We start from the raw sequence: 18932 nt of genomic DNA on the forward strand, positions 1-18932 counted from the left end.
TTCAAAAATTAATAATTTATCATTTAGCAGACTAAAGCATTTGAAGTGATATCTTCCAGAAGTCTGTCCTGAGATTGTTCATTGTTTTTTTGTTGGTGGTGGTTTTGTTTTTGTTTTTGTTTTTTCCCTTAAACTCTTTAAGTCATAATATCAATGCAAATTATTTGACTGGTGAAATAAACAGAAAAAGAGTGTATGGCATCACACTGTGAAAATTAACACGCATTTTTGAGGAGAAGAATAGAATTTGAAATGATTCTGCTAAGTGTGAGACATGGTATAAATTCAGTAAGATCAATTCATTTAAGACCAGTGCATAGCATTGTCCATAGGAAGGGGAAATAAATAGCATAAATAAAAGAAGGGAAACAAACAAACAGATTATGCCAGGAAACAGTCTGGTAGTCAAGATTAAACCTGAGTAAGAGTCACCCATACAGGACAATTATTCAGAACTGTACTAACAGGAATATTCTAAATCAGAAATAGAGCAAATTGATTTGCTTTGCATATTCCTGGTGAGAGCTCAGCCAGAACATTAACTGTAGGTTGGCCAGTCTGCTTAAAGCAGGCAAAAGCAAACTGCAGAGTCCTAAAGAGAACATTAAGAGTAATAATATTTTTTTAAAAGTCTAGAAAAGAGAAATCCTACAAGGTAACATGAGAACAGGTCTCTAATGTGAAAGTAGGTAAAAATGCTCTTGTGATAAACTATTCTCTGGTCTCACTGGAAGGGAAAAGGGAAACAAACTTTGGTTGACTCAGAGATTCCAGAGAGATATTGAGGAAAACAGAATTCTAATTCAGAGGTTTTCTATTTATTGTTAGTGACCAGGGAAGTTCTGTTATGGCACAGACAATGAAGAATAAACAGTAGTTATTAAACCTATCTCACTGAAAGAAGATGAACTAGATAAAGAGGTCTCTTTCTAATGTTACAATTCTAATATTTGTATGAAGTTTTATCTCTTTTAGGGAAAAAAAAAAATCTGAAAAATATTGGTATCTGTGGTTTTTCAGTCAACATATATTAAGCAGCTTTTTCTCCATCTAAAAAAAAAAAAAAAAAAAAAAAAAAAAAAACAGCAAAAAAGCAGAGATGGTCCTTGGAGTGCCTAAATCATATTCATCACCCCCTTTCTCCATGGAGTCTGTTTTTTTTTGCTTGTTTGTTTGTTGTTTTGTTTTGTTTTTTAACCCTTAACGGCAAACACCATACACATTCATGCAGCTTTACAGGAAAAAGATAGGTAACAGTAATAATTGACTGGGTAATGTATATGTCACTACTGAGCAGAAATTCTGCCCATTAGAAGCTTGATTGCCTTTTTGTCATTGTTATGTAGCTTTTTTCTTTGTCACTCTAAGAGTTTGAGTAACAGCTCAGCCAGCTGCTGCCATTTGAAACAAATAGTTTAAATCTGTGTGGTGTTTTGTAGGTGTTTTTTTTTTTTTGGTAGGTGAAAGAAAAAAACACAAAGTAGTCATGTTCCTTTGCAAAACCCTAATTAACAATGTATATTTATATTGTTTGTTTGAAACCCATGGAATCAAGTGCTGATGATTGTTTGTCCCTATTTAGTTATTTGTAGTATAACAAAAAAAAATTAAATGTTGATTTCTCATGGAAATGTTGATATTGTATAATTTGTTTATAATGATATTTGGGGAGAACAGTGCAATTTTCTCAATTAGTAAATGTGATTAATAAGACTATGTTATTCAAACCATCATGTCTGTAATTTAGCCTTGGCAGTGCTGTGGTCTATTACAAAGACAAATTTTCAAAATTTAGGATTGTTTTGCATTCTCACTGTCCCTCTAACTACTCACTTAGGATATGCAAATAACCACACAGACATACCTGACTTCTCCTTATCACATGATGAAGCTATTACAATAAAAGTCAGATGCCCTTCCTTCTTCCTCCACTGAAAACCATCCTCCAAGTCCCTTGATTTACTTAACTGCCCCAGTCTTTCTCAATTAGGACTCTTGCTCAAAGTTGTGGGAGAAGGAGAACACACCAGGAAATAAACAAACACACAAACAACAAACCTATTTCTGTTTTATTCATCTACTGTTGATAGCCCAGCTAGAAGGCTACAAGCTAGATTTGGAAGGTGAGTTCATGACATAAATCCAGTTTCTCTGAATATGGAAGTGAAGAAATGAAAGAGAGGAACAGAGGAAAAAGCTTTTATTCCAAATTGTCAGAAGTCTGGTAATTATTAAAGCAGCATTTTGATACAGGTGAATGAAATTCAAGTTCTTGTATTAATGCAGTTCTCAGTGGTTTTCATGGAGGTGACTATTTTCAATAGTCATTAGAATTGTGAACCTTTTTTCTCTTTCAATTTTTTAATTAATCTTTCAAATAGTGAAATGAATCTGCACTATCAAAATAAAAAACATATGTTTAGTCCATCATGAACTAAAAGAAATAGTTTTCCTGGGAAGACTTAGCCAAAGACCTTGAAAACTTACACAGTTGAAAGGACACCTCTTTGCAATGACAATGTAGGAGAGAAGAAGAAGGAGCAGCAAGTAACTATTTAGAATGGAAAAGAACTTTAGCATGACTCCTGGATGAATTACCACCTCATGATTTGATAGCAGGGATTGATCTTCTTTCTTCACTTCATCTCAGTCTATAATTCTCCCTAACTGGCACCAAAGTTTTCCATGGCATTCCCAGACCAATGGGAGACAGAACGAGGAGGGGTGCTAATTTTGCATTTGCCAACAGAGATACGAATGGAGTGCTGCAAAATGGCACTCATCATCCCTCTCACCTGGGTTCCACAACCAGTTGAGGCCAAGTTGTTTTGTTTTGTTTTGTTTTTAAATCTATTTGATTACGTTGGCCTACACCATCATATCTGTGTGCCATATTTACATACATTAAAAGTATCCTTAAAAATTGAGGCTTTCAATTGAGCATTCTTACTGATATACATATTTTGGACCTTAATTTCCCTTAGAAGCTCTAATCAAGAACTGTTGAAAAGCATTTCATCAAATAACAAGGAAATAAAGATTGTTCAAAAATTATTATTATTATTGTTCAAAATCATTAGATTTTGGGTTCCTCCATTTTTGCCTTGATTTCTTTGAAAGGATTTGTTCTGCAAAGCACTTGCAAATAAATTAACAACAACAACAACTTACAAAATGTAACTAACAAAACAATACAATGCAAAACCACTTATCACATTTGAAAAGTTGGGCTGTAGTACATTCCCAGCCGAGACTGCTTTTGAAATAGGCACCTAGATACAAATATATGAACTGCAGAATGTTGTCTGCCAAGATCAGCCCTGCCTGTTCTTATATTTCTTGGAAAAGATCATAACCATTCTAGCTCATAAACGGCTGCTGTGTCTACAAAACAAGTCAATTTTTCTACTATTGTCTTGCGTTCATTTCAAACACAGAACACCACATGCATGCCAAAGCACCAATACTATTAAAATATTTATTTTAAAGGAATGTACTGTCTACTTGTCTTCCTAGTAGAAGGGTAATAAGAAAATGAATTCACTGACATTTCAGTACTTGGGCCTTTAACAGTGACAGTGACACACCAACTGAGAAGGATTCTGTGCCTGTTCCAGCTTTAGCATATCTGAAACATTTTCAGTCATCTGTCTGCCAAGCCCTGAAAGGGGTTAAACTGAGAATGTCCAAACAAAAAAAAGAATGCAGCCTACCTGGCTTTATGTCTGTCAAAACTACTTTCATTATTTATTAATGAGTTCTTCTCACTTGTCAAATTTTGACAGAATACTGCAGCAAGTGGGGAGTGGGAGAGTGGGGGGGAAGAGGGACTTATCCCCATCTTATAAGACAAAAGATTCTAATTCTGTATATATTTATATATTATAAAAAAAAAAATGGCCAGCTGCAAGCGGTCTTGGATGCTATAGCCACTGAAAGATCTCCTATTTTACCACAAACAAGAGGGGAAAAGATTGATCTGTCAGCCTGGTTCAATAAAATTCTGTTTTAAAAGATATGGCAGCTAACCAAAGTACCGGGATTGCGCGAGCAGGACAATCCCAATTCAACGTGCATGAATAAATACTATACACAAATGTTTCTCAGAAGGAGGCTAAAGCATACCAGAAATACAGTAACAGAGATTTGAGAATAATTATCACTGTTGAATTATGCAAGTTGAACAAAACCAAGTAGCATGCTGATGCACATTAAAAGAGGAAGTGAAAGTAAAATGGATCAACTCTGGCAAGATCTCTTTCTTCATTCTATCTTTGTAGACTTTTAGCCTATCAGGAGTTTCCTGGTTCCAGCACTAAGCACCAAAAATAATGAACTAGGCTTAATAATTTGCACAGTGTCAGAGCTAAGTTAATATATACTCACTTGGTTCAGGGTTTATTAGTTTGACTCAGCACTGTACTCACTGGCTTCAGGTCTCTGAGCACAGGATGAATACATCCACATCTGCTTGCAGCATGAATATGCAGAGCAAAAGAGGTCACTTGTTTCCATGTGAATAAGACTGTTTAGTTTATATTCCTATTTTCATATTCTGTACATAAGGTGCAAAAGTTATATGAGCTGAACTTCAGGTGGAGTCAGTTCTTCAAAGCCCTTCTTTTTACATGTTTTAATAAGGTTCTCTCTTCTTTGTGCAGTGCCTACCTTATCACAAACTTGATGTACTATTTGCAAAATAATAAAATTCCCTCTCAGCAAAACAAATAATTGGCACTTAGCGTTTTGTATTAAATTATTTAGTGCTTGGCTAGAATTTGTTCCATCATTAACATATTGCTGTGGTGGACATCCACAGCTTGATGCTGTCCATCAAACCCTCCTTTGACTTCCATCTCCAGTCCACAGCCAAACACATTCTTCTGCAGGTTGTGGAAACTTTTTCCACAGCAAGGCACTGTTATAGTTTCTCCAGTATATTAAGTCCTTCTCTGCAGCACACAAAACACTTCAGGTCTGTGCTAGTTGAGTGCTGGTGTCCTGAATAGGGCTGAATTTTTATGTTTAAAAATTTCTTTTTACCTTATAGTTAAGAGCATTTTTTTGTTATTAACTTATTGGGGAGTTGTGACCATCACCTAATCTTAGAGCCCCATTTTTACATTATTTTTCCTTTCAAAAACATCTTTATTTGAAGCCTGAATGATACTGGAAGAATGTTTGTCAGCAGTAATATCTAAGGTAGAGCAGATACATTTTACAAGATCATTTCCATTGTTATCATTCTGGGGAAAAAAAAAAAAAAAAAAGATAAACAGATCCACTTATCTCTTGGTAAACTTAGTTTTTCATGAGTTACAAGCACTCCTAACATTTCACATATGATTGACTGGCTAGCAGCTGACAGTCGGATACCTAGACTTGCCCTTGTGAGTCATTTGTTCAAGGACAGCTCAGTTCAGGCTGATGGCTTATAGCAGTTAATGTAAGATGAGCTGTCTTACATTAATGGGATTCCCAGTAGAGAGCTATCTAATCCCCAATCAAAAAAACTCTGCAGATAAGTCAAAAACAGACTCAAATTCATCCTCCTAGCCTTAAAATCTACAGAAACAAGATGAACTGTATAGGAACATGCTGCTGAAAGCCCAGCTCTGCAGATAAAGAATCTCGCACTCTTCCATCCAACACCAATGCCCATCACCTTGTTCATTTTTTGTCTACTACATCACCGTGTTTTCTCTGCGTGTATAAGATTTTCACTATATTTTTTTCACTGACTCTACTTTTCATATGAACCTAACTCTCCACCAATGCAGTCAATGGGAATTTTAAAGTATACTTATATGGAAAAAATAGTGACTTTAGTCCTATTGCATTATGATTTCCAACAAATAACTTTAGAATGCTGTTTCTTTTACTTCATACAAAATAGAGTTTCAAGGAGTTTTAATAGAGTTTTAACATAATCATGTTTTAAGAAACATGTGTAAGTTAAAAAAGGTAACTAAACACAAGTCAGAGACCCAAAACTTCAAAAAGATTAATTTAGTGACATTCAAGCCAGTATTCAGACCTATGAAACAGTTTCATAACCAATGACATACTCTTATCAAGAAAATAAACGGTGTCTGACCAGGTAATAAAGGATTTTATATTTCTCATGATGATGAAAGATGGGGAATTAAAAACATCCTTAAACAGTTTAATTTAAAACACTATTAAAATCGAAGTCACATGTCCAACAGGAGTTTCTAAAACCTTTACTCAAGTTCATTAGGAATGAAACAAACAAACAGACGACAACAAAAGATCCCTCTTGCATTAAACTGTATTTTACTTGGTGTTGGGGGTGTTGCAAGAAGCCAAGAGGTTTGTGAGGATATGCATTTGAAAGTATTACAAATGGCTTCTTAGTGAATATCAATGCCATTTTATTGATAATGAGGGATTTGCTGACTATTTACAGCTGACATTTTGAGAATTTCTGTAATCCAAAATGATCTCCTACAGTACAGCATTCATTTTTAAGCTAGGATCCAGAGGGAAAAAAAGTAGGTATTCTGCACAAAATGACATTTTGATGTATTCTGAAGAGTTATTAGAGGACTTATCATCCAAAGTAGCAAGATAGATTAGAAAATACGTAAGGACATTTTCATTACAGATTGACTGTTCTCAAAAAGTTCAGAAGTTTTTGTATGAAGCACAAAACAGAGTTCAGACACTCCTCTGAAATTGTTTCAAGGAATTCAAGTCTTTGTGGTTCATCAGATTTATTCACAGAAAGCTCTTCTTGTGAGACTTTTCATTCTTTATGCCTTCTTGTATCAGGCATTTAACAAGTTGGAAAATGAAGATAAAAGCAGGCTTGCACAGATTCCCAGAAGTTTTAGGTCAGGCATATACTAGCCATGCATTCTTTCAGTACTCAGTTCAAAACTAGTAAGAACCAGAAACTTAGGAGAGCCTAAGGGGAGACCATAAGAGGAGGCACTTAGCTTCTGAGCTTTGCTTAAATATGAAGAATTCTGGTACTGTTGAGTATAAAAACAAAGACTTCAGTTTGCTTAAAATTGTTTGCCTTTGTTTAATTGAATTGTTTATTTGAGTGTTTGTCTTCCCTGCTTTTTCTACAATAAACAATTTTGAACTATTCTGGCACAGCTGTCAAAGGAATGCTTCAAGCACACTTTAATGGCATGCTCACAGGATACTGATCCCCCTGCAGCACTACAGGCTGGGGAAGAGTGGCTGAAAGCTGCCAGTCAGAAAGGGACCTGAGGGTGTTGATGGAGAGTCAGCTGAACAGGACCCAGCAGCATGCTCAGGTGGCCAAGAAGGCCAACAGCATCCTGGCTTGTGTCAGGAATTGTGAGAAAGACCTGGGAAGTGATTGTCCCTCTGTGCTCAGCCTGAGTGAGACCTCACCTGGAGCTCTGTGTTCAGCTCTGGGGTCCCCAGCACAAGGACAGGGATGCATAAGAATGAGTCCAGAGGAGGGCCACGAAGATGATTAAGGGATCAGAGCACCTCTCCCATTAAGACAGGCTGAGGGAGTTGGAGTTGTTCAGCCTGGGGAAGAGAAGGCTCCTGGGAGACCTTATAGCAGCTTTCCAGTACCTAAAGGGGGCCTACAGGAAAGCTGAGGAGGCACTCTGCATCACAGAGCATAGTGATAGGACTAGTGGTAATGGTTTAAACTGAAAGAAAGAAGATTTAGATTAGAGATTAGGAAGAAATTCTTTACTCAGACAGTGGTTAGGCACTGGCACAGGCTGCCCAGAGCAGCTGTGGATGCCCCATCCCTGGAAGTGTTCAAGGTCAGGCTGGATGGAGCCTTGAGCAACCTGGTCTGGTGTCCCTGCCCATGTCAGGGGGTTGGAACTGGATGAGTTAAGGCCCCTTCCAAACTAAACCATTCTGTCACTAAGGTGACTGCAACTTATTGGCAAATTGGCTCTCTAAGATGGGGGGTGAGGGGAGGAAAAAAAGGAAAAGCAAAAAATTGGGCAGAACTGCTGAACCAGTTTGTGGGCTGAGTTGTGCTATAATTGTCTGTTTATTCTCCCAGAAAATATGGCCCACTTGCTCCTTTTATAGCCTTAAAATTACTATTGATGAAGGGCTCTCATTGTGTGCGTCTAAACAAATTAACAAGAAACGTCACGGCTTTATGCAATTCAACACATTCTCCACATTTTCTCAGTCTTTGCAACTATATTGAATTATAATTTTTCCCAATGTGAAAGGCATCTTGTACATATTAAGTTATGTAGAGAATATCTGAGACTTTTCAGCTTAGCCACTTCTATTTTGGTGCCAAAATGTGAATTTTGAAGCCTAGCTCTGAACAAGCAAATGTGAAAATTAAGGCCATTTGCTTTTTTACAATCATAATATAGTGTAATAACTCTATTTGCATACTCCTTTAGGAAGTAAAAGAATAGAAGAAAAACCAATAAACAAGTAATGATTTCACACCACAAATTCACTGCCTGAAAGGAAAGATCTCCATCAAGGAAGTTAATAACATTGGTCTACTAACCTTCCTGAGACAGGACATCGTTCAGATGCTAATATAAATTCACTGTGTAGACGTTTATCTATTGCAATATTTATTCATTTTCCTGCTGTCAGCATTGACAAATTGTTTCCTTGCCTTCTTTGGTTAGAAATTGACTTTTTTTTTTTTTTTTAACATCCCTCCCAACACTCCAACACCTTTTCAGTCATATCTGCAGCTGCTACGGACCTCACAGCAACAGCACTTTATCAGACATGCAACAACAGCAATCACTATAAAATACCAAGCTTAAAGAAGAAACTCCAGTTTTCTGGGGTAATGCAAAGACTACAACAAATCCCCATAAAATAGTTAAAAGAAACAAAAAACTTTATAGCTCTATTACATACATTTTAAGAACTTTAATATTGCTGAAATAAAAGAAATCTCAGTTAGCTTCTGGTATATTTTGGCCTTTTTCAGTAGAACTTTTATCCATAACCACACATTGTAAGTTTCACCAACTCTGTGTATAACAACAACAAGTTACTTTAACGTAGGATTGAAAATAAATAAACAAATAAATAAATATAATAAATAAAAAGTATAGTAAAAACTTTACTCAAAACTTACGGAAACTGTACTGAAAACTACAAGGATGGATCTGCAGGTTGGATAAATAAATCAATCAACTACTTCCAGAGGGTGCATGGAAAAGGAGAAAAAAACATCCCAGATGCTGAAAGTTTAAACAAAACTGAGCAAACTCCACATAAGCCCGTCTAAAATTTCAGTATAAACATGACTTTCAAAGGCCCCATAGTAACCCAAATTATTCCGTGATTCTCAATTCTTTCATTCCGAGTTAAAACCAGCTTCCCTTCTTTACTGTCACAAGGTGGCTCTGACCCAGAGCTGTGCTGTGCAGGGCAACCCCTCCTTTCGTCATGTACAGCAGAAGAGAACAAGGGCAGGAGATTCCTGGTCTTTTACCTCCTGCTTCACATCAACTAAAATTACAATATCGTGCATCTACATTTTATTTTCTCTGTTGGACTCTTTGGTTTGCTAGAAATTAAATTACCATGGAAAATACACACAAAATATTAAGGCAAGCAGAAATATTCAATTTGAACTGTTTAAGATAATGTTGGGTTTATTTAGATTTTTGCTACCCTGTTCTTGTACAGTGAGAGGATGTTTATTGAGATAACTTCAGAAAAAGATATCAAAACAGAATAATTTCATTGTGAAAAAATAGATGATTGTATTTTTGGAAGCTATACACAGCATTCCTTATAATGCAAAACATTAATTAAGTTTCATTATTGAGCATTATTTCAGTATGTATTAAGTAGTCCCCACTTTTGAAAGTTTATGGACTGCATCAAAGCATATCAAATCAAACAGAACATACCAACAGGTTGCCACTCCACTTTCTCTACCACAATGTTATTTTTGACATTTATTATTTTGACATTTGTTAGTATTCAGCTTTCCCTCTCCTGTACCTGAAATCATGTGCTTAGTGTTGTATAGAGAAAGGTGTTGATGATAAGATGTAAATTAACAATTTCAGAGGCTGATACACTTTTTTTTTTTAATAGAAATTAAAATTGTTTTAATGAATATAAATTGTTTTATTGAATAGAAATTAAGAGAAACATGAGCTACCCTGCTAATATGTGCTCCAGCTGTGACGCTGAAGTTGAGAAGGCAGATTAGTCTTTCTTTGCATTCAAGGCTTGATCCAAAACCCACTGAAATCAATGAAATCCTCAATCAGATTTTGTAAGCATCCATGAGACTGAACTAATATTTGGCTTTCTTTCAGCAGTTAACAGGAATGGAAACACGTTGGATTTTTTTTTTCCCTTAGATTTTTTCTAGATCATACTTAAACTTTGGATTTAAATAGAAAAAATAAGCCAGCGATAGCCCCCCTCATTATCAAACATTGTGATTTTTCCTGTTGCAAGTACCAAACAATAGCATTCCTAAACACCAGCACCTTGGCAATTTTGGGATGCTAAGTAAAAAAAAAAATGTACCTTACCACCCAGTCCACCTCCACCAGGTGGGCGCTGCTGGAGAGCCGGCCCCTTCCTCTGCAGCGTGAGACAAAATGGCAGCACCTTTCCTTACAGTCCTCACATTTCTACCGTCCAGCTGCAAACGCCACAACTGAGCAAGTCCTCTTCAGCAGATGAAGATGCTTAAACCAGCATGGTTTGGTATGCCCTCACATATCTCCTCCAACCAGTTTTATTCTGTCAGCCTGTAGTTATCTAATACGTTCAGCCTGAGAGGAATCAGCCCAGGAAATATGTTTTTCTTAGGCTTAGTTTGGGCCCTGCTTCACAGGGAGGCTTTTACCAGATGAAAACAGGTACTGAAAGCTTCTTTCCAGCAAAGCTCCGAGGGTGCACCCTCACCCCTGGAGCCTTCTTTTGGAGCAGTGAAAAGCAAGGTACACCATGCTGGCTCCATCACCTGCAGCTGCTGCTCTTTGATACATAACTCATTTTTTCCTCTTGAGACTTTTTTTTTTTTTTTTTTTTCGAGAACGGCTAAGAAATATCAGACTCGAAGTGTGAGGTCTGAAAGCCTCATGGAGGAAAAAAAAAAAGACTGGCGGTGGTGCCCCTTGGTCCTTCCCTCTGCGCTCAACCTGAGGCGAGGTGTGCGTGGTGGGGCAGCGGGCTCGCACCACCGAGCTGCGCTGAGGGAGGGGTGTGAGGCGGGAGCCGTTGGGCTGAGGCGTGGCCACTCAGGTGCGGTGGGTGGCTGCCACCGCCAGAAGCCCAGCTGTGCTAAAAAGCACACTTCAAAACTACCGAGAGGGAGTTTCAGACTGTCATTGCTGTCCTTTGCTTTCAAAGCATTCACAGTAGTAAAAACACCACACGAAATGCCACAATTCAGCTCTTAGAGGAGCACAAAAAAGCCTTTCTACAAGGGAATAACATAGCACAATCACTTTGCTGTACAGATGGCTCCAAGACAATGTTGAGAGCTGCTGGAGCCTCTCAAGACCCATACGTTAGGCTGGCAGGATTTATGTACTGAGGGAAGACCTCTGTATGCCACAGGCTGCTGCAATGAGGCTGCAGTGGCTGATGCGATTCCTGTGGTGCTGAGGGACTGCCCAGCTGACTACAAGTCAGGTTCCTTCTGTTGCTTCAGAGAAGGGAACTCAGTCCTTGACCTTGTTGTACTTCCCAGTGCACAGTTAATTACTGCATCACCGTGGAGATTTTAAAACCAATTAAGATCCTCCTGTCCTTGACACCCCCCCAGTACTCCAGGAGTTAATGTACTCACAGCTACATCACTGTGGCATTTACATTCCTGATCATGGATCCAGCTATTAGTTTCAAAGCCTGCTTTTTTTATTTTACATTGTCTCTCACAGCACACAGCTACTATTAAACTAAGTTCACTAATGCATTTAATCTTTATTACATCTGATCGCAAGGATGCCACCATTGCACAGAAACAAAGTTATCAAGGAAAAAAAAATCTGAAAAACTATTATCCTGCTAGACTTTGAAAACTTCACTTGATATTGAAATGGGTAAAGCAACATTAATTCAGTCTCAAGTAGAGCGCTCTGTTCCATTAAAATTTCATTGATTTGCTGCTGATATAAAATGAACCACCAAAGACATTGATAAAAAAAGCTTTATAAAGGGATATGGCAAGTGATCATCAATTACTAAAGTGTAACTTGAAATGAATTTTAGCACCGTGGGGAGGTGCAGACACCATATTACAAACAGTGTATTAGCCAGCAGGCAGCTTTCTCATTGATTGTTGTGAATTTGGTTCATTATTAATAGGTATGTGGGACAAGGAGAGAGAAAAGAATTTTTAAAAAAAAAAAAAAAAAGCCCTGATGCCTCTTAATTTATCTGCAGACAGTGGCCCAACGTAAAAGCATCCAAACCTTTTCAAATCACCTTGAATGTCTTCTTGGCAGACAGAGTATTTTTAGTCCATTGGATTTTGAACAACTTCCGAGAACAGCCGGTTTAGCGCTTCACAATTATATGTGCGGTGCTATAGGACAGAATAAATAAAAAATGACTGAGCTGTGAAATCCTTATTCCCCATTTATTTCTCATTGACCTTAATGAATTGTGTAAATCTCTGCTCACCAATAGGAAAAAGATAGCTGCAACAGTTTCATAAAACCTCCTTTTATTCCCTTGAAAACTGACTCTCATCTAGGGCAGGTAGGGGGAAGAATTTGTTTTCAAATCATGGAAATATTTCATGGTTTCAAAATTATTCACACTCTCTGATAACCCAACATAACCTCAAATAACCAATGACAGAGGAGCCGATACCACACTACCTGGAACTTTGAATGAAATCAGTTTCTAGTCTAGCTTAAGGTGAACAATGGGAGTCAAAACCATTTCCCTACATGACAATGGCTGCTCTGCAGGACATACATGTGTATATGCTGTGTACATATATTAAAGTTACAGGCAGAATCACAGTCAAGAATAACTCATATACCCTGTATATAAAAAATCTCTCTGATTTAAATGGGTTTTGTTTGGTTGGTTTTGTTTTTAAATGTTTTTCATTTGCATGCAACTGGTTCATTGCAAATGTTTCATTTAGCATTTGAACATGGAGTCAGGACTTTCCATTTCTTAATCAGAGTCCTTCATCCAGAAGGAGATTGCTGTTGTGATTAGTCACAATGACAACTTAGAAAATTAGATCCTTTTCCTGCAAAAAGTTCATGAAAAGGCTTAGTCTTTTACATAACCATAGGGCAGATAGAATTAGCCTTTTTCAGAGAAACTGGAATAGCAGACTTAATTTCCAGTGTATTGTTTATTATTCCTTTTAAATTAATTGTTTTTCAGTACTCAGACTTCATAGTAGTAAAAAATGGAAATCACACTGAAGGGATCCAAGCATTTAATGCAAAATATTCAAAACTGTGATCAATATTCATTCTTTTTGCTGAATTTATCCACCTTGCTAGATTGATTTTTCAGGAGAAAATATTATCTATTAACCTTCATAAATATATTTCAGTTGTTAAATCAGACCATTTAATGGGGTTAAAATTTTGAATAGCTATTCCCTGGGTATTTCCATTTGCCTTAAAAAGAAATAGGGAGAAAATGGATACCTAATCAGATGTCAAAAACATGGAATATCTGTCTTGACTTTGCAGCCTAATACACCACATTTTTTTTCTTTTATAGACTAAAAAATATAAATTTTGTGATTTTTTTTGCATACTTTTCCTGTTTTCTGCAATTAGAAATGCCTGTAGATACTAAAGCTTTTTAATTCTAAACATTGCAACATTAAACAAAATTAAATGGAATTAAATTTTCATTAAATGGAACATTTTAAAGTAGCTTCATTTCTTTCCAGGAAAAGTGATTCTGACTGACAGTCCTTATAAATAATTCCCATATTTATCAACTAAGAATTGCTACACGAGTTCCAGTGGATGTGGGGGCTCAGTATTGGAACTGGGCACACAGTTTTGTCCCATAGAACAATTTGTTCACGTGTACAGTTCTCAACTGTTTTGTTATTTAAAAATATAGGTACATTCCAATGTAGCATACAGCATACTGAAATTCAAAATAGATGAACTAGCATGCTTTGAATGCAGCACTGAGGAGGTAACAAAACACTGTCTAGTAGTCAGACCAGAACTGTATGCATTTGGTCATTGCTCTTAATTTTTTATTTTTTATTTTTTTTCCAGGGATTCCCTGAGATAAAATGTTAATGCTAAAAATGATAATGAAACATATACCTTAATGCAACTTCCATAAAGTTGGATTTGAATGTATTTTACTGAAAAGATGTTTCTCATTAGTATCAGGCTTTCACTAGAAAGAGGTGTTTGAGAACAAAGAACAAATTTTTCAAGTGTATCTTACTAAGTGCAGCACATTGTTTAGTGTAGGTCTCTGAAATGTTTTGCTATAATATTTAAGTCCACTATTAAGTTTAAAATCCTAGATGAGAAGATATTTTCTTTTTTTATAACATTGACAGCATTCCCTACAGGAAAGGGGTATAACCTGGGATAGCTTTATTCCTTGTTGAATCTTAAGTGCTATAAAAATGACGCTAATAAGTTCACTATGCTTTATGTGGTGAGCAGTGTCTAGCTTTTACATTCTCATATCCCAACAGTTATGTATAACACATTTAAAAATTCTATGTTTCAAATACTGTATAGTAATGTATGATAACTCTTGTCTAAGAAAATTATTTCTGATTTTCCTTTCAGGCAATTCTATGATTTTTTTGAATAACAGGACTGTTAAGATTGCTCATATCTTCATATGGTTGACCATGAATCACAACTGTATGATTAAAAGAACTGACTTCTAGCAAACAAGAATATGTAAATACTCCTAGCTCTACACACTTACATAAAAAATGTCTTTACCATATTATGATTGAGATCTTCACTTATTTTTTCTATATCCTACTTCTCTACCACTCCTGGGGTAACATTACTCATTGAATTCAGTTTGGGCCATTTTCATATTCTGTATGAGCTCTTTTCTGTTTCCGTTGTATAAGGGAAAAGTAGGGACAGTAGGTCTCAGCCTAGATCCTCTGAACGCTAAGCAAGAAATACACTCTGTCTCAGGAAATAATAAATCAAAGACTTTGCCAGCTGTTGTATGTTAACCACTTTGAATAAAGACAGTCCTAGCTCCTTTCTTTCTTATTCTCCATTGTTCATGAGTGTATGATCTTCTCCCACATAAAATTCTCATTAAAATTGAGAATAGGGCAGAAATATCAGCAAAACTTTAAAGGAGACATAAAAACATGCTAAGTATTTTCTTTGCACACAGATCAAAAGGACACAATTAGGACCAAATTAAATGTCCAGTCTCTTTTGTGGTAATTTCTTCTCCATAAGAAAGATCAAGTATCAATGTTTAATAAAGATACTATAAAATTGTTATGTTAATTGAAAACTACTGAAAGAGTAGTCTCCAAGAGAGAAGAGACCAAATTCACTGAAGGCTCCAGCCTAGTAGAAAATGTGCATTAGCTACGGGTCATAATGTAAACATACAAGCTACAGGACTAATTGCTAGCAGTAAACAAATGTTTGAAGAGATTTCATGCAGCACTTGCATGGAAAGAAATTAGCTATAAAATTCAATTATGTATCATTATCATCAGACAGTATGTATCCAGAAGATTCATCTCAGGAAACACAAATCAAACATCTGGTCAAGTGCAAACACATCATTCTGCAATTGATAGCCCAGCCAGGGGACATGTTATTACTTCACAGAGGTCACTAACCCCATTCTCTTGGGAAAGGAAAAAGGAATCTTAAAGTAGAGGCATAATAGCCTCTAGGCTAGAAAGGAAAGTCAGTCCTTGAAAATCATTGAAAAATAGACTCCAACTTATAAATGATGGAAACAAATTCACTTATACAAAGGAAGAGAAAAATTTCTCCCATTGCAAACTGCCCCATTTCACTTGAGATCAAGTTTGTGTTGTGGCATTACGTAAAGAGAACAGTTTAGACTGCAGTGAAATGTGGTGTAACTCCATTAATGCTCTGTAGTCAGGTTTGTGGGGACTCAAGGGAAGAATGAGCAGACGCAGATCTCTATTTCTTACAAAACTGAATTGGTTTACTGTAACCAGCGTATTAACCTTGGTTCACCTCAGCAGAGAAATAGGTTTTATGGATTTGATTCAAAGTCATTGAAATCTACTGGAAATTCTCACTTTGAATTCATGGTCTTTGGAAGCAGTTTCTACTCAGTAAGTCTGAAAATAATCTCTCTTAAAACTAAAATTTTTAAGTAGATTTCTCTTGAGGCAGGAGCTATATTTTACTCAATACTTATTCAGCACAAGATGGTTTCCACACTTAATAGTTGGCTTGGATTATGCTGTTACATATCTAATAATATGTAAATACTCATACTAGATAGTTATTTCACTACAGTAATTGTAAGAGGTAATAGACTGGCATCTACATTCTTTATGGTGCCTTGAAAATCTCATCCAGGATTGCTGTCAGTTTCTTTGTTTGATTTTTGCTCTCCTTTACAGAAGACAGCAGTAGTAAATTGGAGATGTCTATGTATGCACATATAACAGATTAAAACAAAATTAGAAAGAACAGATGCATCTCTGGATCCAGGAAGAAGCAAGAATAAATTTTCAAGAGCTGCTTTTTCAAAGATACGTGCAAACAAGCTTTGGAACTTGCATGCCATATTTTACTGCTGTGAAACAGATATAAAGAAAAGTTCGATTCATTTAAGTGTTTAAAAGTTTTCCTTATTGCTGTAGCATTTTTCCCTATGAAACAGAATTACCATAATAGGTCTCTCATTGTATTCCCGGTGGTCTCATTGACAAGAAAAATTGACAGGAAATCTTACAATGAAAATCCATAACATCTACCTCTTATGACTTACTGCTAGAAAAATCTAGATCTGAAAGCAAGACTCAAAGGTCATTGTATAATAGAATAAAGCTGGCCATTTCAGACAATGAAATTGCAGCACTAAAAAGATTTGTATACAGAGATGAACAGCTTCAGATAACACTAAACGTAGACGCAGACAGCGTGAAGCAAACACGGTGTTCAAGGCTCCAACCAAGAGGTGGACAACTCTTGTAGACTAATAGTGTGAAATCTAGCTCCAATGTAGATGGAGCTCAAACTCATTTCATAGCTGAAATCTCTGAGGCCTACAGAGTAAAAGGGTAACCTTCAAAGGGGAAGTAGCAGTGTCTTTCTCCAAGGGCAGCAGAAATCCAAAATGCTTCTAAAACAACCAGATAAGCATATTTTTCCTGTTCTTTTTTCTTCGCTTTCCAGGTTTACTCCTTCACTGCTTTCCCTTCTTTTCTTCCTACTAAATGGCTACCTTTTCATAGTCCACTGAATTTCTGCAGGGCAAAAAGAAGTATTGTAGCTTAGAAATCATCTCCACAATCGTACTTCCCCCACAGCCCTTGCTGCACGTCTACCAAGAAAAGCTTCTGTTTTTCTTAATTTCTGCTTGCTATGATCTCCTTTTGTTTCCTTTGAAATTTATCTTCAGTTAAGCTGCACTGAATTTTATTGCTACTGCTTCTGGTTATATATTGTTGAGTTTTTCTTTGCTGATACTGTATGAATTGGATGACTCGTTTTTTTTTATTATTATTATTTCTGCGGGAGAAAAAAAAAAAAAAAGGCAATTCCTTTACTTGAGAATTCTGACATTTATTAGCATAATAAAACTCTCAGATGAAATTGCAGTTTTCCAGACAGTAATTTCATTTGCAGAGGAACTTGCATGGAATTTATTTTAAAGCCAGGTAAAGCCCAGCATAAAACCCAGCATAAGAAATAGATGGAATAGGTAGAAGAATTTACAAAATTAGAAGAAATGTAGTCTGAAATGAGAATGAAACTGCTGGTAGGTTGTTAATTACATCACAATAGGACGTGTAATATACAGAGCCATATTTCCAAGCCTTCTTATCCACTAAACAAAATGCAGGAAGTTGTTGAAAATTGTGTAACTAGAAATAAATAGTGGTATTATTAACAGTCTCTACAAATGTGAATTCCTTACTGAACAAGTTTTTCAATTTTCTGTATTTAAACATTCCCAAAATTGTGTACAACGGCTCAAGTAATCTTCAGAAAAACTCTGAAAATTGCATATATATTTTCCAGCATGCTGAGCAACTTCTCCTAAAAGAAGTCATTTTATGCCTTTAAAGAAACAGCAAACAAACAGTTCTTTAAGGCAATGTACCTGTCTGCAAAGATGTTTAGATGTCTAAATATTGTCTTAATTATTCAGTACTGTCTTCGGACTATCAGTCCTACAGTCAACTGCTGCTCTCTGGCCTCAGAGTCTTTGTATATTTACACTTAACTTTAAAATGTCCCTTTCCCTTCTCCTGTAAAGTAGGGGTCCAGTTCTTCTGTAATGAAACATGTGTAGCTGTAAATAACCTGAAGATGGGGAGATTCTTGAGATGCCTATATAAAGGGTGCAAAATGAGAGCTAGTTTTTTGAGAAAGAAGATAGTGGATATGGGGGCTCTTTGGAAGGGCACTTACTGAATGTTATATCAGGGAAAAAAAAAAAAAAAACACACACAACTTTCTGTGATAGTTTCTATACAGTCCGTATTTGAAAAGCACAGTGAATTGCCCTGTGCTGAGCTCCACCAGTGGGATTCATGTCTGTATATACCTTTACCAGGTGTATTGTGGACCCAGATCAGACATACCAGGCTTCTCATTTAACAGAGATTGTAGATCATAATAGAGGAATTCTACATCTACATTCAGAACTGCAAAGCTGTATTCCATTTTGGGGATCCACCCCTGCTGACCTGCAGAGGACCACACTTTAACAAAATTCCAAAACAACTTGGGTATCTTGCCCACTTATCTAGCTTCCAA

Source organism: Aythya fuligula, chromosome 7, assembly GCF_009819795.1.
Source record: "Aythya fuligula isolate bAytFul2 chromosome 7, bAytFul2.pri, whole genome shotgun sequence".
In the NCBI taxonomy this organism is placed as follows: Eukaryota; Metazoa; Chordata; class Aves; order Anseriformes; family Anatidae; genus Aythya; species Aythya fuligula.